General features: G+C 44.7%; 1 long non-coding RNA gene across 1 annotated transcript; it reads left to right on the top strand.

Moving 5' to 3' along the window:
* The first annotated feature begins 7,058 nt into the window (after positions 1 to 7,058).
* On the top strand, positions 7,059 to 27,547 carry LOC123017564. The gene is made up of 3 exons (XR_006413634.1): positions 7,059 to 7,069; positions 8,559 to 8,567; positions 27,370 to 27,547. It is a non-coding gene; the product is annotated as an uncharacterized LOC123017564 (long non-coding RNA).

The raw sequence follows: 27,547 nt of genomic DNA, 5'->3' as shown, positions 1-27,547 counted from the left end.
CGAGAACTACCAGAAGTACAGGCAGGATTTCGAAGAAGCAGAGGAACTAGCAATCAAATTGCCAACATACACTGGATCATGGAGAAAGCTAGGGAGTTCCAGAAAAACATCTACTTCTTCATTGACTATGCTAAAGCCTTTGATTGTGTGGATCACAACAAATTGTGGCAAGTTCTTAAAGAGATAGGAGTACCAGACCATCTTATTTGTCTCTTGATAAACCTATACGGGGGTCAAGAAGCAACAGTGAGAGCTGGACATGGAACCACTGATCGGTTCATCATTGAGAAAGGAGTTCGGCAAGGCTGTATACTGTCGCCCTGCCTACTTAACTTATATGCAGAGCACATCATGAGAAAGGCGGGACTAGATGAATCACCAGTTGGAAACAAGATTGCTGGGAGAAATATCAACAACCTCAGATATGCAGATGATACCACTCTAATGGCAGAAAGTGAAGAGGAACTAAAGAGCCTCTTAATGTGGGTGAAGGAGGAGAGCACAAAAGTTGGCTTGAAACTCAACATTAAGAAAACTAAGATCATGGCATCTGGTCCTCTCACTTCCTGGCAAATAGATGGGGAAGAAATGGAGGTAGTGACAGATTTTATCTTCCTGGGCTCCAAGATCACCGCAGACAGGGACTGCAGCCAAGAATTAAAAGATGCTTGCTCCTTGGGAAGAAAGGTATGGCAAATCTGGACAGCATACTAAAAAGCAGAGACATCACCCTGCTGACAAAAGTGCATATAGTCTAGGCTATAGTTTTCCCAGTTGCAATGTATGGCTGTGAATGCTGGACTGTAAGGAAGGCTGAGAGCCAAAGAATTGAGGCCTTTGAATTGTGGTGCTGGGGAAGACTCCTGCGAGTCCCTTGGACTGGAAGGCGATCAAACCAGTCAGTCCTAGAGGAGATCAACCCTGACTGCTCTTTAGAAGGCCAGATACTGAATATGAAGCTCAAATACTTTGGCCACCTAATGAGAAGGAAGGACTTACTGGAGAAGAGCCTAATGCTGGGAAAAACTGATGGCAAAAGAAGAAGGGGATGGCAGAGAATGAGGTGGCTAGATGGAGTCATTGAAGCAGTTGGTGTGAGCTTAAGTGGACTCCAGGGGATGGTGGAGGACATGAAGGCCTGGAGGAATGTTGTCTATGGGGTTGCGATGGGTCAGACGCAACTTCACAACTAGCAACAACAGCAGCAATCAAAACTGATAAGACACTAGACAAGTTTTTCTAAGCAGTATTGCAATTACCCTCATTTGCATGCCAAGACCAACAATAAAACCTGTGACTGAGTGGACGTTGTATGAATCCCTTTTAATCAAGGCTATTGTATTAAGTCTCCTCTGCAGATCTCTCACATTCTTTTTCACTGTATTCCCTTTATTTTGCCATCACCTGATCAGCTGCTATGCCATGTGGCTCAGAATCTATAAAACATTCTGTGTATGTTCTAAAAGCTTGTAGTTGGCAGTGAGAACTACTACATGTTAGAATGCTGCCATAAGTAACTGCAGGGGTCCTGAGTGATCTTTCAATAAACTGTTGAGGTTCAAGGTGAAAGGGGTCTTTCCTGACTGAACCTGGTTATCCTGTCTCACGGCTGCCATTGAGGTGCCCTGACACAGTAAAAACAGCTGAAGAGACCAACATAAGCTAAGAAATTCCCATGGGATGGGTTTAAAGGATAGGGCAATGAGGTTCTCATAAGAATGAAAATGGAGTTTCACTGTTCTTTATACTAGGAAGTGTTCTGCAATTGAACTTGCATTGTCACAAGTAGCTGAGAAGGTCAAACCTTGGAATGTATTCAGTTCATGGATTGTGTGATCAAATAATTTTGTATAAGAAGCCTTGTGACAGCATATGAAATATTCTTATTTCCTTTGAAAATGGCAAGAAAGTATTTATTGCATACTTTACATCCCATACCTGCAACATGAAGTATGTTCCCAGGATGGCTAACATAGTTTGAGTATAAGAAAATATAAAATAATAAAACATATGAACATGGTAAGTTAAAGCAGCAACAGTCCATTCAAACAGACAGCAATATCAAAACTGCTCTGAGCTGAAAATGTCAACATCAGTCATTCTTAAAAGCCTAGGAAAAGAAGTACTTTTGCCTGGCACCTAGGAATGAAGGTGTCGAGCAGGACTCCACATTTCTGAATGAAATATATGTTCCTTTAAAGAGTGTAACTTAAGATTGTGGTGGACAAATACATAGATACAATCCATTTTTTGATCATTGTAAAATCTGCAAGGAACTGACCTGGTTCAGATATTGCTTGGCATCCCACATTATAAACCCACGCGGACACGGCTGCCCTTCCCAGCCCCTGCCACATCTTCAATCAAACAAACTGACATTTGCATAGAATGGAAATTTGTAGCTCTGAAGTGCCATGTATGCTGGAATTACATAGGAAGGAAAAGGCAGTGGTGGAAAGTTTGGCTATCCTAGTAAGAGTTGTGCTACCTGTAATAATAATTTCCATTTCATATACTACCTGCCAAAGACAAACCAACATCAGAATGAATCAGTGATACATACCTTTCCATCACTTCAAACAGTCAGTTAGAAAAAGGAAAATAGGTCACTCTATCATTCAGTCCCTTTCTTGTAGACATAGTTACTCAGCTGTGCAGGTACAGACCATATACTCACCCTGTCTATGGACAGAGAAAGAAAATTTACCAGCAATAGCATCCCAAAATAGATATAGCCCCATCAGGGAAAGGTTAACATAATAATGACTTAACTATCAGCCCTTGTATGACCTGGTTCACACATAACACTAACCCATGGGTTGTTGAATTCTAGGTTGCCATGATGTGTGAACCCAGCAAAACTGGCTTGGTTTGCACAACATATTAAACCCCCTGGGAACATTAACCATGAAGCGTGCTTAAAATCCTTCTGGCCCTGATGGAAGATCAGGTAGGCACAACAGGGGTTGTGTATAGCCTCCTCCTTCCTCTTCCCCCCTGCTCCCCACCTCAGTCCTCCTGCTGAATAACAGTGGATACTGTAGGAGCACCAAGATGTCCCCGAGCTGTGGCAAGCTGTTCAGTGTGGGCTGTGGCTTGCCTTTTCTTTCTTTCTTTCTTTCTTTCTTTCTTTCTTTCTTTCTTTCTTTCTCTTTTTTCCCAGTAAGTGCCTCTGTGCTACCCACACTTTGGAAAATGAGGGCAGCTGAGACCACGTGATGCCCCAATCCTCCTCGGAACTCTGTTGCAAAGGGGGCTCTCCTAGCACTGCACCTTAAAAAAAAGAATTGAATAAAATTTGCAAATATGCAAATTGGCGTGGGCACTTGCTTGCCCATGGGCAGAGCAAGGACACAGTGTACAAGACACATTGCTACTATGTAGCCTACTGCTAGCTATTTAAAACTATTTTAACGGGGCCGGGGGGAGGGGGTGTAAAACACAGTTTGCAGCAGAATCCTCAGGGTTTTGGAATGCTGCTGTAGCCTGGTATCCCCTCACCTTCCCAAGTCTCAGTTACAAAGATGAACAAGGACACCCTAAAAACCCTAAAGAATCTGTAACAAAAAGTATTTTGGGGGACACCACTGCAATTCTCCCCCTTTGCATGCAGGATCCCCAAGAGATCGGGGCATGCTTGAAAACTCCAGCTGTTCCCGTCTTTGCCATTTATCTTGGGTGAATAGAACTTCAGAAAATGGCCAAACTCAGTCCATCCCAGTGGGGGGGGGGGGGGGGACGAGGTTTCAAGGGACAAGCCTGTCCCCCTGCATGGGGGTTTCCCCATGCTTTAAGGGCCTCCCCCCTGCTGTTTGCTGGGAGAGAGAGAAGTCTTTCCCAGCTGCTCCCCAAACCCTGCTTTGGCATTCTGAGATGCCTGGGAAAGGAGGTCAGCTGCTAGCCCTCGGCCAGAGCCCCAAGACTTTCTGCTGATCTTGCCAAGGGATTTCCCACTTTCTTGACTTGATCATGGCCTATTTTGTTGGGTTCAGACAACACAACAAGCTACAGGAGGTTTATTACCCTACTACAATCCGTGGCTAGATGGGGTGATTTAATAAGCCACCTCATGGTGAGGGATGATTGCTGGGTTCAGACAACCCACGAAACCACCATAAATTATTGTGTCTTGTGAAGCCAGTCATTGTGTCACATACTGTATGTCCCCACACTAGTACAATATCCTTTAATCTAAAACTTGTACTTAGAGAAAGGAAACTGCCTAGGGTTGCAGCTTGAGTGTATGGAAAATGCAGTTTCCAAAGAACAGATGTGCTGCGGGGGGAAGATGGCTGCTCCAACGTATAAGGAATAAGCACCATATTTCCAGTGCAAAAGTAGCATTGTTTGAGAAAGTAAAGTTGGTGTGCTGTAGCTGCTAAAATACTGAGTCTGAATATCAGCAGTGCAGTTCACAGTATAGCTTCCTGAGCTAGTCAGCATCTCACTGCCAAGGTGGGGCTGCTGGGAGATTAAAATGCTGCTCCAAGCAATCTTGAGGAAGCATGGAAAAAATGGGAATAAAGAGCAAACTCTGTGATGCACAGCAACCAGTGAAGGAATGACATGTTTGCCTCATGTGGCAGAGGGTGCTTGATTGTCCAGTGTATGCATTTGATGGTTGTGCATCTATTTATACTTGAATATATTGATACACACATATAGTTAGAGTCATCTATTTTACAACAGGTAGGCTATGATGATGAAGCATGCACGCACATGCACAAAGACACACACAACCCCCCCCCCCCCACACACACACACTGATTAGTCAGGATGCTCTTATCTTGCAGCTCATCTGTATTCTGCTCAGATATATCGGTTGGTCCAAATCATACTGAGGTGAGTGGCACATCTCATGTTATTTCCCTTGTTATCCCCTTGTATGTGTGTAGCACGTAACACTTTAAGGAAGTGGTATAGAAGAGAAAAAAAAGCTGCCCACGGCTGCCCCAGAACCAGAAGTGAGGGCTGGAAAACTGTCTCAGTATAGCCATGGAAAAATGACCGTGGCTCTGAAGAGAAAACAGTATAAAAGGAGATGGCTAGGGCACTTTGGGGTATAATTCAAGGCACTGGTACTCAAGGGCAGAACACCAAGCGAGAGACTTTCACAACAGGAACCAGGACACCATGTCTCATCAAAGACTTCTCTCACTGGTGAGTACATTGATTATGCTTGTTGTCCATTGCTCTGTGTTTGTAGTTTCATTGAGTCTCTAAGTTGTAAACATTGCAGTTTAAGTACTGAAAAAACAAGAATTCCTCTTGTATCTTAGTTCTTTCTTCTTTATGTTGTTCTATCTTCCTTCCACATGCAGGATTGTATTAATGCATGCCTTTTACACATACTGAACTCCTCTGACCTACGTGCTACCCAAAATAGAGGCCATTGGATATTGAATAGGATCCATACCTTTTTATATCAAGACAGTTATCCTGGTTTTCTTTAGATTCTCGAAGATTCGCTTTACTTGATTATTTTTCACTCTTAAGTAAGCCCGTCCCCCAAACACTTATTTTCCATGTCAGTATGCTTTAGCATGATTGTGTCCTGAACCTCCCATACAAGCCTGGGAGATTTCTTTCAAAGCTCCTTAAAAGTCACTCAGTTCTGGTTAGAGCTGCCCTTTACCTGCCATAGCCTACACAAGCAAAGAGTGTATCTTTTGTCCTATCTGCTTGCCACGAGACTTGCACACAGTGGTTTGCTACAGTGCCAGCGTACAAGGAACAGTGATTTCTGATGGCCAGGCCAGGAACCTTGAGGGAGAGTCTCCAGGCAAGAAGCTGGATTAAGCTAGCAATTCTGAAACACCTGAAAAGGCCGTTGGTCCACATATTAAGAGACCCACACCCCAAGCCCTTTGAAATAGGCAGGTCCTAATTTGGAAACATTTGGCTACCAAGTCTCAGTGCTATAGTAGTGACCCCTGGCCTTGTTCCCTGCAGGTGTGTTGGACTGTTGCCCCCAAGTCCCAGCCGGTCTAGCCTTGGCCTTGCTGGGTGAGAATTCTGAGTGCTGTCAGCCAACACTTACACTGCCATTGCTCTGGCAAACAGAACAATTTGGATGGCAGCCTTTTTCTCAAAACCATTAACTTTTACTAGGTGAATTGCCCTCCAGTAGATCAGCAATGCTCGTGAAACTCTGATCCAACTCACTTGATTCAACGTTTGACAGAAATGTGTTAACATATATTTTCTCATCTATGCCCCTCGTTGTTTCATTTAGATTAAAAAGAGAATTGATGTACCAGAAAGTCATTCTCAGCTGGATTTTGTTGTTCTCTCTCATTACTGTTTTTCCTTAGGACCCGGTTTTTCTTGTGAAATGATCAATACATAAATCAATTTTGTGCATAGTGCCAGCATGGCACAGTGGTTAAAGTGGACCAGGACCCAGGAGTACCAGGTTCTGGTGCCTGCATGGCCACGGTGTGCACTTGGGTGCCTTTGGGCCAATTGTTGTCTTTCCATCTGCCTTACCTCACAGGGTTATTCTGAGTGAGGATAAATGGAGAAGAGGAAGGCCATGGAAGACACCTCAGGTGCTCTGCAAAAGGGGGATATAAATGTGATGAAATAATACATTCCTGAATGACCCATCAAAGGAATGTGCTGAATGGATCCTTCAAATTTTTGAAAATGGGGCTTTACCTTCATTTGGGATCTTAGAATCAGAATTTATTTATTTGGAGAACTTATATGCCACCCCATTCGCATAAGCCTCGGGGCGGCTTCCAAACATAAATAAATATAAATGATACAATTACATAAAATATTGGAGACATTCTGAGAAATTATTAAAATCAATAAATAAAGTTAACAATTAAAATAATGTTTAAATAAAAAGGTCTTGGCCTGGCGCCGGAAAGCGAATAACGACGGCACCAGGTGGAGAATAAAAGCTCACAGAAGGGGCTTTCAATCAAATCTCAGCCTCATTTAAAAAGGTAACCAGCTCATGTTTGTTGGGCACTCCAGCCAATATTCTTGGTTCCAAATTACATTTTATGCTAGCCTGACATGACATTCCATGTATTGAAAACTGTTGTATATCCCAAGAGTATCAATTGTTCCTTTCAGATCGGGCTGCTGGTGCTGATGCTTGCAGTCATGAATTTTGCCCATGGAAATCCTAGAAGAGAGGAGGAACGCACAAAGAGAATAAGTGGGAACTGCCCATCCCAACAGGACAACAAATTCCCAGATAGTGTGAGGGTCAACATACATATTGCTAACACCCAGCCAGCTCACAAGCTGCTTCTGGATGTCAGGAGCCGGTCTCTGTCTCCATGGAATTACAGGTATTGCATCTTGGACACCTTCCCTTTGATTTAAATGCAGTGGCTCTCATAGCAAGTGCAAATGACAGTTCTGCTGCGCTTGAACACACCTAGGCTGCAAAGGCCACTCAGTGTTGCACTGCAGGACACCGTGCTATTGCTGCTGTTGCCGTTGTTGTTGCTATCCACCATGAAGCCAGCCTATTTTTTTAGGATCCAGATTGGAGGGAGAGAGGGACCTGATTGCCCCTTGAATTTTTCAGCTAATCCTTTCAAGAGTCCTTCAGGTCCACTCTGATCCATCCTGCTTCTGGACTGTTCTACAGCAATAGCTGTAGGGCTGGCATCAGGGGATACTTGGGTCAGCTGGTTTCCAGGCTCATCTCCATTCCAATAGAACTGGCTTATGGAAACTTTCCAGCATGTTCAATAACAAGCCAACCTCACTGCATGTGTGCTGTTTCGCTTCATCTTGCAACAGTAGGATCACCTGTGACAGGGACTGATTCATGGACAGAGAGCATGGTTAATATCTGTTATGCACAGTTTTTGAGCAAGTTCTGACACTGGCACCACCAATACTTCTTGTCTCATGAAGTGTGCAGGAGAATTCAATATGTGGAAACAGAGCGTTATAGAGAAGAATCTGTAGCAGGAATCTGCAGCAGGAAGAATATGTGCTAATGTTATGTTTTCTCATGCACAACTGTAGGATGTGGGACTGTTGGTTACCATTTGCAGCCAGCATTTTCAGATTCAAATTCACTCCCACTACAGATGGTTGAGCTTCAGTGCTTGATTTCAATGCAAGGTTCTATGTATTCTAAGAAATTCTCTTACCATGTTTCCCTTTTGTGTGTTAATTTACAGCATGAACGAGGATCCCAACAGGTTTCCACACGTGATTTATGAAGCCAGTTGCCGCTATTCTGCCTGTCTAGACTCCACAGGGCGTGGTTTAAATTACGGCTTGAACTCCATTCCCATTCAACAGGAGATCTTGGTCCTCAAACGGAAGCCGGCGGGTTGCCAGCATGTGTACTGGTTAGAGAAACAGGTGATTACTGTTGGTTGCACCTGTGCCATTCCTACCACCCATGTCTATTCTAAGAGCAGCCAAATCAGGCGGCTGAATGCAGGACATCAATGATCGACTACAGGATGAAGCCAGAAGCATAGAAATTATATGCTTGGGTGGCTGAGAATAAAATGTTGCAGGGATTAGCAGACATAGGGAAACCATTAGGGTTAAGGGAAGGCTGCATTTAGTGCTCTTATGTAGTGATCCATGTTGAATGCTTCAGTAGGTTCAAATTACTTCAAGTTTCCTAGACAATTGGGACAATTTGCATTTAAAAAAAATACCTTTCCAGCTGCATATTTCTGCTGAGCAGTATGCAGTGTTGCCTGTCTATGTATAGAGCCCTGGTTCGTTCGTTCTTTCTTTCTTTCTTTCTTTCTTTCTTTCTTTCTTTCTTTCTTTCTTTCTTGCCATATCCAACTATATTCCACTTGCACAGCACAGACATGACACTTTGCAGGCAGCTCCTGAAAATGCCATGTGGGTCATGCTGGCCTGCCCAGTTTGAGAAATGAGTGCTTCCATTCCAGTCAATTCGGACTGCACCCAGAAGTGCTGCATCTCCAGTGCATGAGTGATCAGTCCCCTGCTGGTGGAGCAGGATCAGTGGGGCAGGGTGCATGTGGGCAATCATCACAGGATTCTGCCCGCTGGCCTCAAGCCAGATTGTGGAAGAAGAACCCTTCCCCAGTTAAAACCCCGCTTCCTGCTTCCAGCTGATAAAAGCACAGTCATCCTGCCCTATACCATGTTTGGTGTCCTTTACATCACGTTATTAGTCATTTTTATTGATCTGTATGCTTGATGTCTTGATAACAGCAGTGCATATGGCATGTGAAACTCTCCAAGGAGTAAAGAGAAGCATCCATATTAACCAATATTTATAAAACATATTTATATAACTGTATTTATGCATTGCAAAAGTCTGGTTCAAGAATATCATAGACCATTTGTATTTATTCAATAACTTATATAAATAAAAATATATTAATATTGAATTGTCTGTCACACATTTATATGTTTTAAAATGGCTGTCTTACTTGGTGATGAAGACTTTTATATTATGATAGTGTCAGAAGACTAGGGTCTTCTCCTCAAAATTATTACTAATCTATTACTTTGAAGGCTGCCTGTCTTGATATTCATGTGCAGAGATTAATGAAATTCAGAACTCCTCATCTTTTTACACCCGAAAAGAATTCCACTGACACCCATCAATCAGCTGAAGTTTCAGCCCTTCCTAAATTTGTCCCCAAAGCAGACCCCAACAAATCTGAGGAAGGAGACAGCACAATGAAAATGTAACCCTCTGCATTCTTCCCATCTAACCACTGGCACCTCCTGCCCCAAAGGTCCAGCCATGATGCTTTCTCTCTAAAGTATTGTGTGACTTCACATAAAATCAATCCAACTCATGTTTAGGAAAGGGGGGGGGGGGTCCACAGAAAGCAAACTTTTGAGTTGTCTTCATTCTGTTTATTTGCAGCCTCTAACCCCCACTTCACTCAGCCAGCCTCCTGGCCCATCTATACTTCTCTTAAATCACAATTTTCCACCGCTTCTTTCCACCCCTAAATCTGCTATTTCTTATTTTCCCTCCCCTTTGTACCAAACTATGCTTTCCACTAATCACATCAGTTTAGCTAATGCTGCAACTTTACTTTTGTGTATTTGTGTGTGGAGACCCAAACTGGAAGCATAGCACTTCAGGAGGATGGGTTAAGATTTTCCCTGAAATTCCAGCTGCAATCCAGGGGGCAAGGCCCTGGGAAGACTCAAAACCTCTCTTCAGCCCATTCTGAACCTCATATATATATTTCTAAATGTTAAACACTTCTGTCACAATGAGGCTCACAATATAAGGAAATCCAGTATTTGTGGTGATTAAAAATAATTCAGAACACACTTGAAGGGAGTGTTCAAATGCACTTGTGCACACATGCAGAGCTTTTCCTTACAGTGGAGGGCCTGGCTGAGCTGGGGCCCTTCCTTGCATCGAGGAATTCTGTGTGGACCATGGGGGAAAGCAGAGGACTCCTTACAAATTGAAATGAGGACATCCTCTGGACGTGGGGAGGGTGGGGTGGAAGGGCTGCTAGGCATGCCTACAGCAGGAGATGGAGCTGCTCCTGCAGCACCTGCATGTGGTGTGGGCTGTGTCTACCCAGGACGGACAATTTATATCAGCCTACAGCTTTTCACAGTGGGATTTTGATCTGTGAACAGCAACAGATGCAGACTTTTGAGTGCCATCCAAACTTATCCCCAAGCTAACTCCAGGATAGAACTGAGCAATACATGCATGAATGTATTTTCAGTTTATTCGTCATTTGCCTCAAAATTGCCACTTTAAGCCACTTATTGCTTTGTGCTCTGAAGTCTTCTTACTTATGGCACTTGTTCCTGAATAAATTTTCTACCCTCTCCCACCAAATCTTTTAGAAATGAAAGCGGGGGATGCTCAAAAGAGGGCACACTGCATTAGTGATCACACTAAAGCTGATTTAACAACCAAGTTGCACCACTGTTAAGCAGACTGTTACATATCACCTGAGGGACATATGGTATGGACTATAATAAAGGGTAACCTCTGTTTCCTCTGACAAATTTTGCACTTTATAAACTGTTTGTCTAAGTAAGGGGAAATGTTTGTTTATGCTGTATGATACAGTTGTTTAGGCCTGTAGTTGTACAGAATATTTGTTCAAGCCTAACAACTGAATATTCCCATCTATCTCCCTCTTTCTTTTTCTTCTCTACTCTTTAGAGAGGAACATGAGTTCTAGTGGGTAATAATGAAAGGTGGGAAGAGATGTAATTCTTCTAGTGATTTGCTGCCACAGCCACTCTCTAAGCAGTCTAAAATTGACAACTTCCTGATCCTTACAGGAGCCCAAGTGAAAGGGACCACTGCTCAGTATGAAAATAGACACCCAATATCTGTTAAGGATAATGACAATAACAACATCTCCCCCCACCTTAGAAATAAAGATGTTTCTGTCACCCCTTTTAAACCTGAGGTCACCATGTTTGAGTGAATCTCTGCTGATTTATCCCTTATAGAACTTTCAGCAAACCAGTGTTTCCTAGTGACCAATACAATGCAAATTATATATGCTCAACTTAGGGAAATATTGGGGATTTTAAACCAACTAGTCCCTCTTGCTCCAAGCGGCAATTTAGTTCCTAGAGACACTACTGCCTCTAGCCAGCCTCCATTGCCAAGAGAAAGCTACTCACTTGGTTCATTCCAAAGGAAGCAATAACAACTTTTATGGAATTTAATGCGCTAAATCTGGTATTGCAGCCAGATCATTGACCTCATCGTTGACCTGAAACATTATGCTCTTTAAGAGGGTGGGGGAGACCATGCTGGGATTCAATTCAGATGATAAAACATCATTTAAGGAAATTCAGGTGCTTTCCCCAGTATGTTTAGTCAAAAACCCAGAGCAAGATGGATCATCAAAAACTTGTGATCTCTACTCTGAGGATGAACTGGCAGTTAAGTTGTATCCCACTAAAGTTAATGTTGGCACTGCTGACACGAAGAACTGGCTTAGTTTCCAGTTCTGGAAACTCATGAACTTGGTTCACCATCTATCCTATACTTCCCTTCTGGGTCTCCCAACAAGTGAAAAGGAAAGGAAAGCTCAGTGGGAAGAGTTAGAACAATATGTCAAGGCAAAGCTTCCATCAGCTCAGGTCCTTGTGGCTGATTACTTTAATGCCCAGCTGCGCCCTGATAACAACTTATTAGTAAATTCCCAACATCTCCAAGGAATTAATCATATGATAGGATACTCTTCATCTAGACATTCCAAGGATGTCATCCAAAACTTTGCTGTCATCCAAAACTTGGTTAGCAATTTTAGCATGCTGACACAATAAAGTTACCTTGAGTGGAAGTACTCTAAGCAATATGTTGGGTGAATTCACCTTTAGTTCAATGCTAGGAACCAGTGTTGTTGACTATGTCCTTGTTGGTCAGTCACTTAAGGCATTTAACATCTATAATCATATGAACACTGACCACTACACATTAGTGACATTAACTGAACCTTCCCTAAAGATCAATTTACCCACTAGTTCTTCATTATTAGATTCTTCTTTGCTCCCATGTGTGAGAGGAATTGTGTACAAAAAATATGCAGGGTAAATTTGACTCATTCACAGCATCCCCTGTTGGTACATCATATCATCTTAGCCTCTACTGATGAAGAAAAGCTGTACCATTATGAGACATTAATTCCTAGTATACAGAGGACTTTAGTGGCAGATAGTTCCCTGGTTGGGAATAAAGACCACAGAAACAAAAGCTGTTTTGATAATTAGCTTAGATTGCTTAAGAAACAGATTAAGCAAGTTTATTCTGCATATTGAAATAATGGAGACAAAGCTCTACTAGAAATATATTACAAATTGAAATGAGAATATGAGGTTTTAATAAACCAAAAGAAAAGAACTGGAAAAAGAGAGAGATGGAACTTATGCTATACAAAAGAAGGATAATATTATTCAGGCAACTTGTAATGGGAGTCTAGTCAGAGCATTATGAATATCCTGCTTGTTATATTTCTAATTATGAACAGGAAGGACATTTTTCTGCAATACTTCAGGACTCTTAATATTCTTTTCTCACATAACCTTTGCTTGTCTTCTAATGTTCTAGAATGGTAGCCTGTCAGTCTTAGTGAAATAATTGATGGTGCTGTTCTGTTGTCACTTTCCAGAATTGAGTGAAATCATTTACTAGCCACATTTGGAACTTATTGCTCTATGAAATGTCTGATAATTAATTATAATAAGTCTAAAGTTCTGGTGTTCTCTAAAGTTAGAAAACAAATTAAATGGGCTTTAAATGGCAATACCATCAATTAAGTTTTCCATATAAAACAAGTAGGAATCCAAATGTAGAGCACTGGGCTCTGGTCTGAACAATGTCAACAAACTGAAGCTCAATCCAGACAAGATGGAGGTCCTGCTGGTTGGCGGATCGGGCTTCGGGGTAGGCGACCTGGACCTTGTCCTGAATGGGGTTGCACTCCCTCTTAGGGACGGGATCCACAGCTTGGGAGTGCTCCTCTACCCAGAGCTATCGTTGGAAGCTCAGGTGACAGCGGTGGCGAGGAGCGCTTTCTTTCAGCTTCGACTGATCCATCGGCTGCGTCCCTACCTGGAGAACAATTGCCTGGCGACAGTGACACACGCATTGGTGACTTCCTGATTAGACTTCTGTAACGTGCTCTATGTGGGGCTGCCCTTGAAGACGGTCCGGATACTTCAATTGGTTCAAAATAGAGCCGCCACGCTGCTGACGGGGACTGGGCGTTATGTTCACATGACTCCAGTTCTCCATCAGCTTCACTGGCTTCCCATTGAAATCCAGGCCCAATTCAAGGTGTTGGTTATGACCTATAAAGCCCTTAACGGCTTGGGTCCTGGTTACCTGAAGGAGCGCTTATATCCATATATGCCCGCCCACCCCTTGAGATCAGCGGGAGAGGCCCTTCTCTGGGAACCCTCCATGAAGGAAATTAGGAGGGTAAGTACTCGGAGGAGGGCTTTCTCTGCGGTGGCGCCCAATCTATGGAATGCGCTCCCCAGAGAGGTCTGCCTGGCGCCGAAAAACAAATAAAACAAAGATTTTTTTATTCAAACGTTATTTTAATTGTTAATATTTTTTATTTTTTTCTTGGCCAGGTCAACTCAAATTGTATTGTTTTTATATTGTGTTTATTTATTTATTATTGTGAGCCGCCCCGAGGCTTCGGCGAATGGAGTGGCATAGAAGCCTCCTAAATAAATAAATAATAAACAAGCAATTGAACTTTAAACTTAAAGTCAACAAACTTTAGCCAGCAGCTGACTTTAAGATTAGGAATTAGATCTGCTAGGTGTATGACATGGATTGAAGCCTTTAAAAGGTGGCTACATTTACATTTTCTGGTAGCTCCTGGTAGCTACCTGCCTCTGCTGCTTTCAGATATGTACTGTATGTTCATCAACAGATGAGAGAAATGGGCAAGAAGCTACATCAGCGAGGTTTCTCTGCAGAAGTTCTGGGCAACTATGGATTGGAGAAGTCATAATTTCTTGTTGTTCAAAAATTACTAGATCTAGATCTTCAATATTTGAGAACTGCTGCTAGCAAAACTTGCTCCTCATTATCTCATCTTAACTGCAATAATTGCTATAATGATGGATTTACTTTTGCCCGTTTTAATAGGCTACCATCAGCACTTTTAAAAGCATGATTTAATAAGACCCCAGTCAAGGAACAGGCATGTTCTTGTGGTGCTGGAGCAGTAGAAATGGTGGGATATGTTTTCTTATATTGCAGCTTTTATAGGGAATGCAGAGAGAAATTGATTAAAGCTTTAATAATGGATCCTTATGGGAATGTTTCTTCCACTCTGGTATCTAATTGTTTAAGGGATGTTTCCTCTTATGTTACCAGAAATGTTGCCAGATTTTTAATGACTGCAATGAAGGTTAGAAAAAAAGTGGTCACTTGCTTGAGTGAAAATATGGTATAAATTGTACTTGTTTTAACTGTGTTTTAATTTTTCTATTGCTATTTTACCTTTTTGATGAACTTTCTGGTCTGTGACCATAAATCAGAAACAACTACTGCTAACCACGTTGCACACAACATGTTGAGCAAAACCTATCACTTAGCATAGGGATCTGCCAAAATAAGATGTCCTAGCTCATTTGAAGTTGATGGATTTTGAGCTGTAGACTTGTCCCGCTCATTTGAACTTCACAGGTTTCCTGCTCTCTTCACAGGTTTCCTAGTTTTGGTTCCGGTGTTTTGTTCAAATAATAAGTAATTTAAATAAGTTTATATCTCATTTTCCTTCCCTCCTATATTGCAACTAGCAATGTGATTAAAATCCTAAGTCAGCCTACCCTACATTTAAGACTTCTAGAAAATATTCCCTGAGGGGAAGAAGGCAGCAATATCAGGATGGGTCAATTGTGACCCCAAACCCAGCCTAGAAGACCATATGCACCAGCCATCCAGACCCAGGTTAAAGGGGCTACAGGAATGGCAGAATATATTCCTGGTAGGCCCAAGGAATGAAGCTGAAAGAAAACTGTTTGTAGATACCTGCATTTTCTTCATGCTCTTGCTCTGGATGAACTTCACACCACAGATCCTTATGACAGCCAAATGTTCTCTGCCCTTCCCTATTTTGGCAAAGCAGAGGAGCAGGCTACCCAGGTAGAGCACTTAAAGGTCAGTGTGCCCCACAGCTTTACAGGGAGATTTGCACAAAGCTCAGGCTGTTTTCCCCATAGATTGCCTCTCTTGTAAGGAAGAACAAAGAAGCCCTGGAATAGATTTGTACCACTGACATGCTCTCAACTGCCAGAAATGGCTTGCTCTTCATGCCCCTTCAGGGAGGAATACAGGCCTCCAGCTCCTGCAGAGGGGCCATTTTGGGTTTCATAGTAGTGAAAGAAAGGCATTGCATTTCCAAAATAATCTGAAAATTCCACATATACTTACAAATATTTTCTTAAGGGGGAAGCAAATGAAGAGGATACAAGAGTCTTGGTATTCTATTTTACAAATTAATTTTTGTTGCTCATTCCTTTTCTTTTAATTCTTAAGTAGCTATGGTTTCCCAAAGGCAGTGGAAAATAATTAAAAATTGCTTACTGCAAGCATTAGATTCCACATTTTAATAATTCCTAGTTGATTTTCCTGAGTGCCCCATACTTGAGCAAGATGCTCCAAAGTATAGTGTTGGGGAAATCCAAATAAATCTTTAAAAAGAAAGGTTGCTTGTATGTGCCTTTGTGATATAAAATCAAACCTGCAGTGTTCCTGTTCCTCTTGCCCAGAAAGAAAAGCAGGTTGCTTACCTGTAACTGATGTTCTTCGAGTGGCCATCTGTGCAGTCACACATATGGGTACTGCGCCTGCGCAGTGCCTTTGGCCGGAAGATTGAAAGCTAACGGTTTCTGGCGGGAAGCTCCGCTCCCCTCCCCCATGGGTTATAAAGAGCGGAGCATCCGCCATTTGTTCAGTCTTTGCGACCGCCGTTCGCTGTGCCTTGCGCCACTTTCGACTTTCGCTTTGGTTATTCTTGGTTCTCTCCTTATATATTGCCCTTAAACTACTTTCCCCTTACTTCGCTTCCCATTTTGTGTAGTTTTCTCTCATTTCTTCTTCGATCCAAAAAAAAAAAAACCCCAAAAAAATATATACTTACCCTCTGCACTATCTCTCTTTTCTTCCCTTTTCTGCGATGGCGCAGCGGGCGGCTTTCCGCAAATGTGCTGACTGCGGGTCAAAAATGGCACCTACTGATCCGCACGACCTATGCCTCCTTTGCCTTGGGGAGGGGCATAGGACGGATAAGTGTGTTCATTGCCTAGCCTTCTCTAAGCAGGCTAGGAAGAACCGCGAAAACCGGCTTCGGAGGCTCCTTTGGGATAGGGCTCTGATGCAATCAGACCCGCTCATCTCTACTCCAAAACCGGGCTCCGCTTCTGTGGCTCCACCCTCACGCCCTTCAGATGAAGGCGCGTCCGCTTCGCTGGCCCCCTCTGCCTCACCAAAAAAGAGGCATGAGAAGCGCAAACATGCCGAAGACAAGCCGGCAGGCCATAAGAAGAACAGAAAGGAAAAGGCCTCTAAGCCTCCAAAGAAGGCTAAGTCTACAGATCGTTCCCAAAATCGGGACTCGGAGCCGACGGGCCCTTCGGTACCGGTGGCGGTTACGATACCGACCCCACCTGAACTGATCCTTCAAGAGGCTATGCGGGTCACCCCTCAGGGGTCTCCCCGACGTGTGGTCGACCTCCCGCCAGCATCCCTTCCAACTCTACGGGGATCTATCTCAGACGGGGAAATTCAGGACTCCCCTCCCAGAGCGAGGTCACCGACACCGATGCCCGCGGTGACATTGGAGACTGAAGCTGGCCTGTCCCCACCAGGGAATCGGAGGAGCCGCTCGGTAGAGCAACGCCCGGAGAGTTGGCGTCGTCCCTACTGCCAACCTTGGGGAGACCCGCTCTCTGTGGGATACTACCCTGCTCCCAGAGCGCGATCCTCACCTCCGCCCCGTGACCAACCGCGGCCTGTGGATTCGAGGAGGGTACCACCTCGATCCCCGCAAAGCGGAAGGAGCCGCTCCTTATCACCGGCGGAGTCATCATCTTCTACCCCGCCATACTATGGTGCTGATTCGGATGACTCTGATGTAGACTCAACCTCCCCGGACGTTGTGGTGACATCCCAGGATCCTGCGTCACCTGATGAGTCACACATCTCCTTCACGGAGCTGATGTCGAGGCTTGTCCAGTCCCTGGACATCGACGCTGCCCAGCGCCCGGGACCGTCGACGGATAAGTTTTACGACGTCGTCCGCGGGGAGCAATCGACCTCTATCGTTCTGCCACTTATAACTACCCTGCGGCAGGCGATGACGCAGCCCTGGGACCTACCTTCACATCCTCAACCGACGTCCAGGAGATATGACTCTATGTACAGGGTCAGGGAAGAAGACATCCCCTCCCTGTTAAAGCACCCGAAACCAAACTCGGCGGTCGTCGAATCCTCGTAAGGCAGGGAGGCGAGGGGACATACGGCGCTGAGGGATAAGGAGGGCCGGAAAATAGATTCCCTGGCCAGGCGGGTCTATGCTGCCTTGGGCTTAGGACTTCGCATTTCTAACTATGAGGCGACGTTGGCGCGCTATCAATATTTTATTATGCAGCGCCTCCACAACGTCGCCTCCACCCTCCCAAACCACCAGGGTGACCTTGCGAAGGTCCTGATCAAAGAAGCCATGCAGGTCGCGGTGCAGCAGTTGTCCACGGCACGTCACCACGTGGACACTGACTCCCGGGCCTTGGTCAGTGCCATTTCCCTCTGGAGACACGCATGGCTTCGGAGTTGTAATTTCCCGGAGGAAACGAAGCGGCAAATAGAAGAGATGCCTTTGATGGCTCGGGACTCTTCCATTCACGTACCGACCATAAACTCAAGAAACTACACGAGTCAAGAATGACGGCGCGCAGGATGGCGATCCAGTCACATAGCAGACGTAAGTGGTCCTGGAATCGGCCATCCTACAGGCAGCCATACCAACAGAGACAGCTGCCGCAACCTCGCCAGCAACAGCAGCAGCAGCGTTGCCGTCCTCAGCCCCAGCAGCGCTTCCAACAGGGCCGCCATCGCTTCGACGATTGGAGACAGCGCTGACGGGACTGGCGAACCACTCCTCACGCTCCTTTAATACCCACCCCCCTCTCATCTGGGGACCGGCTCCAAAGCCGACTCCCCATTTGGGAGTCCATCACATCTGACCGGTGGGTATTGTCCATCGTTCAATACGGCTATCGAATAGAATTCGACATCGTTCCTCCATCGAGTCCGATCCGGTCTACTTCATGTTCGCCGGTACTTCTCGATGAAATACATCAACTTCTCTTTAAAGGAGTGATTCGTCAAGTATTCCCATCTGACGGACTCCACGGATTCTATTCCAGATACTTTACGGTCCCCAAGTGGGACGGCGGTCTACGTCCGATTTTGGATTTACGGGACTTGAATAAGTTTATTATACCGAGAAAGTTCCGTATGACCACCCTTCAAAACATTTGCCGTTGTTAAGGAGAGGGGATTGGTTCGCCTCACTGGACCTGAAGGACGCCTACTTTCATATTTCAATTTGTCCAAATTACAGGCATTTCCTTCGTTTTGCTGTTGCAAACCAACTTTATGAGTTTAAAGTTTTACCCTTCGGACTGGCTTCAGCTCTGAGAATTTTTACCAAATGTGTGGCTCCTGTCTGTGCCTTCCTATGCCTTCAGGGCATACAAATTTACCCGTACCTCGATGACTGGCTGTTAGTCTCGCAATCCAGAGAAGGACTACTAGACACCATCCATACAACCCGTGCCTTACTAGATAGTCTGGGTCTACGTATTAATACAGAGAAATCTTCTCTTCTTCCAACACAGACGCTCACCTTCATTGGAGCTCGCTTGGATTCGACGTTGGAGAAAGCCTTCCTTCCTCAGGACAGACAGCAGACTCTCGCTCGCCATATCCATCGAATTCGACGAGAGGGAACGGTTACGGGAAGATCCATCCAGAGGGTCCTGGGGCATATGGCCTCCACAGTTGCCGTAGTTCCACATGCCAGACTTCGGCTTCGCCCACTACAATTATTTTTCAACAAGGTGTATCATCCACAAAGAGACCCACAGTCAAAACAGATTCGGATCCCGTCTTCCGTGCTCCACTCCCTGTGCTGGTGGCTGAAGCTGACCAATCTCGTGGTGGGAGTCCCCTTCAGGGCGCAACCTCCTTCAATAACTCTCGGTACCGACGCGTCTCTCCTAGGATGGGGGGCGATCTGCTCTGGCCTGTCTACCCAGGGAACATGGACTCGTCTAGAATCCACGAATCATATCAACTTCCTAGAGCTGCTGGCAGTCTTCAAAGCTCTTCGTTCTTTCGAAGACCGCCTTCATCATCGGATCGTTCAGATAACTTCAGACAATATAGCGACCGTTTTTTTCTGAACAAGCAAGGAGGGACGAAGTCACTGACCTTAGCCAGGCTTTCTATGATGATTTGGGACTGGTGCATTCTGAGACACATTACTCTGATGGCCGTTCATCTGGCCGGCACAGACAACGTACATGCGGATCTTCTCAGCAGACACATCTTCACTTTGCACGAGTGGGAACTGGATCCTCACACATGCAACCACCTGTTCAGGCGCTGGGGGTTTCCTGATGTGGACCTATTTGCTACCCAACAGAACAGGGTGTGCGAGACTTACTGTTCGAGAGCGGGAATCGGACAAGCATCCCTAGGGGACGCATTCATGATCCCTTGGGACAACATCAACTTTTATGCTTTCCCTCCGATCCCTCTTCTGATGAGGGTCATAGCGAAGATAGTGAGCGACCGTGCATTGGGGACACTAGTTGCCCCCTGGTGGCCACGCCAAGCGTGGTTTGCAAAACTGCTCAACATCTCCCGCGGGGAGTTTCTTCATCTTCCGACACTTCCGTATCTTGTAACGCAAATGGACGGCACACTTCGTCACCCGGATTTGCTCTCATTGAATCTGACAGCGTGGCGGATTCGATGATTGACCTTCCATTGGGGCTGGCGACGGATTCGAGAGCCTCGAATCCTACAGCTTCTATTAATTCATCGGTTTCAACGATCACTTCGACCGCTTCGGCCCTGATTCTCAAATCCAACCATGCGGGTGCTTCTCACTGCCACAATCTCTCTGTATCATCCGGTTCGAGACAAACCCCGTCGAATTCGAATCCAACGCTCTTGCACCCTGAGATTCAGCATATTATCGACGCTGCTCTAAAGCCGTCCACAAGAAAGTCATATACAGCTAAATGGAAGCGGTTTTCCACCTTCGCCGAGTCTCATTCGTTCTCCCCACTTGTCTCATCAGTTGAACAAATTCTCCAGTTCCTTCTGGAGTTGCATCACTCCGGACTGAAGCCATCTTCTATTAAAGTGTATACGGCCGCAATAGCCTACTACCGTGGCTTAGTCGACGGATCACCCGTTTTCTCATCCTATTCTCAAGAGATTTTTGAAAAGACTGTATAACCTTAATCCATCGATTAGACCGGTTATGCCCACGTGGAGCCTTTCTGTAGTTCTACAGGCCCTTATGAGGGCCCCCTTTGAACCTTTGGCGACTGTGGATCTCCAATTAGTTTCGTGGAAGACGGCGTTCCTTGTAGCTGTCATGTCAGCCCGGAGAGCTAGTGAGCTTTGTGCCCTCCGCATCGACCCTCCTTATCTAAACTTCCACAGAGAAAAGGTCGTTTTACATCTCAACCCATCTTTCTTGCCCAAAGTCTCTACACCTTTCCATTCAGGACAAGACATTGTACTGCCTGTCTTTTTTCCATCGCCGTCGAATCCCTTGGAAAGATCTTTGCACTCCCTCGACGTTCGGTGTTGTTTAGCCTTTTATCGATCGCGAATGGAGTCTATTCGGCAATCCAATAAACTGTTCATTAAATATTCAGCTAGAGATCCAGTCACTCCTCAAAGGCTCTCTAAGTGGACAGTCCACACTATTACCTTGTGCTATCAGTTAGCTAAGCTCGAACTGCCTACAGTTCCCCGAGGCCATTCCACTAGAGCTGTCGCTACGTCTTCTGCATTCGCATCCGGAGTTCCGATCGATGACGTCTGCCGAGCCGCTACTTGGGCAAACCCTTGCACCTCCACCAGGCACTACCGTCTCGATGTTCAGGCTCGACGGGACTGCTCTTTCGGTAGAGCTGTACTCTCCTCCGTCCTACAATGAGGACACCTTCCCTCCTCCTTTGATGGTAAGCTTGTTAATCTACCCATATGTGTGATGCACAGAGGCCACGACGAAGAAAAGCAGGTTGCTTACCTGTAACTGATGTTCTTCGAGTGGCCATCTGTGCAGTCACACAACCCACCCGCCGGCCCCGCTCGGTGTCGGTGAGTGGACTCATTCATCGGTACCGAAAGTTTCCCATTTTTTCTTGGTACCGATCCCTTTTTCCTATCTCATACTGAGAATTTTTCCACAAGGGGGCGCACGTTCGGTTTGTTGCTTGTATGTGCCTTTGTGATATAAAATCAAACCTGCAGTGTTCCTGTTCCTCTTGCCCAGAAAGAACCAGAATTCTAAGCGAGGCTCCTTTTTTGTTCCCTGAGGCATTATTAGTCATTTGTCCCTTTAAGAGACTGGGACTCATTGATCACCTGAGGCAGTTGCTACATTTAGTTGCAAAGTTACTCCTCTGCAGAATGTGACTCCCAAGGAAAGTTACTTGATGCCCATTCTTCTACTAGCAGCCAAAGCTGCTCTGACCAGTTTTTTTTGTCATGCTGTAATCAGAGTTGCTTCCATGTTCAAGCTCGCACCCAAGACCAGTAATGATTCATGTGCCTTTCTGATTGTCATACCAATTTCCTGTTATCACAGATATTTGCTGTACTATTATGTTTTGTCTCCTCTGCAGACTTCTTACATTGTCTTGACCATGAATGTATTATGTACTCATTATTTGCTCATCAACAACCCTGCTCCTGTGTACTTGACTCAAAACCTTTGAAATACTCTGTATATGGTTCTTGAATTTTGCAGTTGGTGGGCGTACCTCTACCTGGCAGTGCTGTGGTAGGTTTGTACTCTGCAAACCCAGGGTTTACCAGGGTTGTTCTCACCAATAAAACTGCTGAGGTTCCCTGTGGATCTGAGCGTACATTTTTGCGGCTGCTAATCTGAGATTCCCTGACAATAGCAGTGGCCAATTCCAGGCATTCCTGTCTAACACTCGCTATCTAAATCCTTGAGTCTGGTTTACATGCAGGTTTTGGAATGCAAACTGCTTTCATCCTGGCAGATGTTACATGCCCAAAGGTGGTGAGGGAAAGTACATCTATGTTGATTCTCTTGGGCCTCTCAGTACCATGTGGTACTATTGACTGTAAGATGCTTTGGAATACTTTCCTAGGAAGGGTACAATTTTGCAAGTAGTTCCAGTTCTTCCTTCCTAGGGGATTAGTCTCCTAAGACAAGGCTGGGAGGCTGCTGTCCTGGGAGTTTTGGTATGCAGGATGCTGCAAAGGCCATCTTATTCCCCATGCCATTTATCGTTTACATGAAAATCCTCAGTGAAGTTGCTTAGAGACTTGATCATCAATGTCCTCATCTTGGTCCTCATTTTGAAAAGCTCCTGGATTCAGTAGTGCTCCTAGATATCCACCCAGTGTTAGAGTTGCACCCTGCTCTTTCCTGAAGGATTGGGCTTTGCCACTCAGCTCTTGATAAATTACTGTAGTGCTTAATGTGGGGCTGACCTTGAAGACTAAATAGAAGCTAGAACTGATCCAGAAGGCAAGTGTCAGAGGCTTAATGGGGCACAAGTTGTTTTAAGTTTGTAAGTCCACTTTTGTGTCAACTTCACTGGCTCACACTTGGTTTCCATTCTTCTGCTTAACATGCTGATTTTCACTTTTCATGCTGTAAACCAACTTGTGGCCTTCTGGATGTTTGGGCCTAGAACTCTCAACACTCCATACCACTGGCTAAGCAGCCCAAGGCCAGGATATGTTAGGGGCTACTTCCTCTCATACAAAGCTATTCATGTATCCAGATCATTGGCAGAGGCTTAAGGAGCAATCCTATGCATGTTGACTGGGTGATGCTAGGAGTTTTCTAGACATAAATGAAATTGCAACCTTGCTCTCTTTTTCCCAACCATCAGAGCTATGTGGATGGCTACCCAAGATGAGATTTTCTCAATAGTGGCCCCAATTGGGAGGGGCAAGGAGGTAATGGTAGGGGTGGGTCCAGTGTGCAGTTGTTAGCCATGTGAGTGGAAGTGACTGAAGAGGCCTTGACAAGTGCAAGGGGAAGAAAATGGAGTTGCAGCTATACACCTGCTTAGTCTTCTGATTCAAATGAGGTTCTTGTCAGCCAGAATGGATGCATTGCAGCAGATAGCACTGTACCTTACATACTGCATGTATGTGTGTGTGACTAGATGCTTTTTCAATGCCGGAGGTTTAGGGTGGCTCTTTTTACAGCTAAGATCACAGCAGGTATATAAATACATTAAACAAAATCTTCACTTTGTCTGAGCCATTGGGGAAATGATGAGGCGACATGCCCCGTTCATGAACAAAGCACAGGGTGAGGTGTGGGTCCACATTTTTCTCTATATAATTTACTGTGGTTGGAAGCAGCTGACACTTGCATTATGAGAGACAGCGATGAGAAATCAAATTTTCATTAAAAGGGGCATGTTGCTGCATGGAACTGAACCTTGCCCTGCATTGCCTTCCCATATGCCACACATTTCAGGCGTGCCCCTTGTAGGCGTTTTCTGAAAATCGCTAGACTAGGTGTTTACTTATCACTAAAAGGAAGAAAACTATCGTCACAAAGAGGGCAACATTTGCATAAAATGTACACGTTAATTTGCATGCACAGGTGCCCATCTGGTGCTCTACATCTATAATACAGAGAATCTATAATACATGATCTTACCATAGCAGAGAAGACTGTTAGTAGGTAACCTGCTCAGCCTGCTGCTGCTGCCCTCTGATTCTGGCCTACAACATCCATCAGCCCCAACTAGCATGGTGATGGTTGAGGGTGATGCAAACTGCAGCCCAGAACAGCTGGTGGAAACCAAGTTAGGTAAGGCTGAAATAGAGGATACCTTTAAGCTAAGAACTGTTCTCCAGGATACAACTGAATTAATGATTTTTCGCTACACTTCTTAGGAACTCTGACCCACACAGGATCAGACAATCCTGACTCTTTGATCTGGAAACTGTGACTTACGTCATCTCCATCAAAAACAGGCAGAAGCTTACCACACTCAGACAGAAAACTTGACTTCCTCTCAGCTTTCTCAGCACAGAAGCTAACGGAAATTCTTCCAACAGACCAGAGAGTACATTCTCTTCAGTCTCTTACGAAAATAATCAATGTGGGTCACATTCTTTCTGGCTAGGAGTTAGTCATGTGAAATATAACACTCATCCTTCCTATAGGTTGAGCTGAACCAAAGATGCCCTCTCTGTAGCCTACATTTTCACAGCCCTATGATCAATACTTGTATAAGCCCTACTGAGGTACTTTGCAATCACAAACATAGTTATAATTTTATATGAATTAATTGTTCTAATCTCAGCAGTGGCACTTTTCAGACTTTCCTCAGAATGGAAGGGTTCAGTCTCTAACTGTCATTTTAAATAACAGCCTAATGGCTTTCTAAGGATGCAGGCCTAATCCTCTTGGATATGGTTTATGTTTATGATAGGGTGCAAGTAGCCCTGCAGCCATGGAGAAGGTCTGCCTGCCTGCCTGCACCAGGAGAATGCTTGTGGAGGTCATCCCTGAATACCCACGAAGAAAAGTGTGCACGTCTCTGCTAGTGGCATCCCACAATGTAGGTCTCTGAGGCTGGGGCAGCGGTTCCAGCCTTGGATCTGTCTGGGGCAGAGGATCTGCTTCTTTTCCTCCTGTGGAACCTCAGGATCAGACGCCTTGCCTATGCAGATATTTCCCCTCCAACAGAAGAGTGGGGGAGAAGAGGGGACGTCTGAGTGCCACTCCCCACCCGCCCTGGTACAGCTTTGGAAGTGGTACACAATCCACAGTGCTCTGCCCATCTTCACAAATATAGATGATATAGCTATATAGCGAGTTAATCACTTTAGTTACTTAAAATACACAAACAGAGAAAACAAATGGATGTTCACCACAGGCAAAATTAAGCATGAATGTGTCAGGAATCCGTGTGAAAAAGCCAAAGTTTTCATCAGAAGCTTTTCCTGCTCAGGTTCCCACTTTGGAAAGACAAGCTATAACTGAAAAAATGTTCTTTGCTATAGACTATTATGTCATGCACTCTGAATGGTTGATTCTAATTACTGAACAGAATAAAACATATTTAATATCTGACAATATGTTGACTGGGTATAAAGAACAGATTACTATCATTTTATTACCCATTATTTATTTTATTTATTTTTAGATTTATAAACCTCTCCCATAGCCCCATAGGGCTCTCTGGGCACTGTACAGTGTAAAAAAAAACTCAATAAATTATAGCTACATAAATTTAAAATTGCTTAGGTACAGCAGTAAAAAAACCATCATAAAATCCCTAATATAAAATCTATTCAATATTATTTAAACTGTAAAATATCTAGAGAAGAGGAATGTGTTTGCCTACCACCCAAATGATGATAATGAGTGCACCAGACGTACTTCTCTGGGAAGCCTATTCCACAGATGAGGAGCCACTACCTAAAAGGCCCCTCTTCCATTTGCCATCCCCATCACCTCTTTGGGGGATGGCTTTCTAAGTAGGGCTTTTGAACCGGATATTAGTGGTTGGGCAGGTACAGATTTATTTATTTATTTGACTTATTTTCCACCAACTTGGCCTGTGGGCCCTCTAAGCTGATTACAAACAGTTAAAACATCTCCTAACAATAACAATAAAAGCAAGCATTCTAAAATACAAAAGCAAAGACAATAAAAACAACACAATACATGGTTGAAGGCAATTAATTTAAAATTCTCAAGATAAAATTATTAAAATGCCTAGAAAATAGGTTGTTTTTGCCTGGCACTGAAAACATTGCAACCTATGGGAGTAGGCATTCCTTCAATATCCTGGTCCCAAGCCTATCCCTTGTTCAGTATTTCATATTAAAAGAGGTGGGGGCTCTCTGGAAAGCCAGGTTGCTTACCTGCAACTGTCGTTCTTCGAGTGGTCATCTGTACATTCACACATAGGGGTGCTACTCCTGCGCAGTGCCTGTTTTCGGAAAGATTCTCTCAGCTCTAATGGTTTTTGGCGGGAACTCCCCCCCCTTATAATGGGCAGAGTCCCCGCCCTCTCGCCAGTCAGCCGAAGACCGCCCATTCGCCCCCAGCTGGTACCAGCAAGGAAACGCAAGTTGAAGAGAAGCGCAGTTCATGAAATATGAACCCAGTCACTGACACTGATGCGGGGCCGGCAGGTGGGTTGTGCGAATGCAGATGACCACTCGAAGAATGACAGTTACAGTAAGCAACCTGCCTTTCTTCGTCATGGTCTCTGTGCATCACACACATGGGTGACTAGAAAGCTTACCCACCAGGAGGCGGGACAGTGTTGCTTTTCAGGAATACTAGAGAGGATGGCATGGCCAGGAAGCAGTCCAGGTGAAACCAGCTTTACGTTGGTCGGAACTGCTTTATGGAAGTTCATAAAGCCTATCATGCATTAGTTTTGCTTAAGTGAGTAGCATAGGAGGTAGTTACAGTTCTGATGGAGTGTCTCTTTGAGGGATGAGTAAGAAAAGTTTGCCAGTTGGTAGGAGAATTAGATGACTGAAACGATCCCCATCGATAGGTGTTGCTTTGTTGTGTTCAGAGTACGCAATGGACAGAGGCTTGGTTTTTCTAAATGACTTAGTTCGGGACCGAGCTGGTTCTCTCAGGTGCATTTACTCTGAAAAATTAGAGTGTTCGCAGCAGGCCAGTTGCCGGAATACTTCAGCTAGGAATAATGGAATAGGACTTCGGTTCTATGTTGTTGGTTTTTGGAACTGGAGCCATAATTAAGAGGGACAGTCAGGGATGTTCGTATTGTGGAGGTATAGGTG

This window comes from Varanus komodoensis, unplaced genomic scaffold (genome assembly GCF_004798865.1).
Source record: "Varanus komodoensis strain SLA01 unplaced genomic scaffold, ASM479886v1 scaffold97, whole genome shotgun sequence".
NCBI lineage: Eukaryota > Metazoa > Chordata > Lepidosauria > Squamata > Varanidae > Varanus > Varanus komodoensis.
Note: the sequence above shows the minus strand (reverse complement) of the source record. Positions and strands in the feature narration are given on the sequence as shown.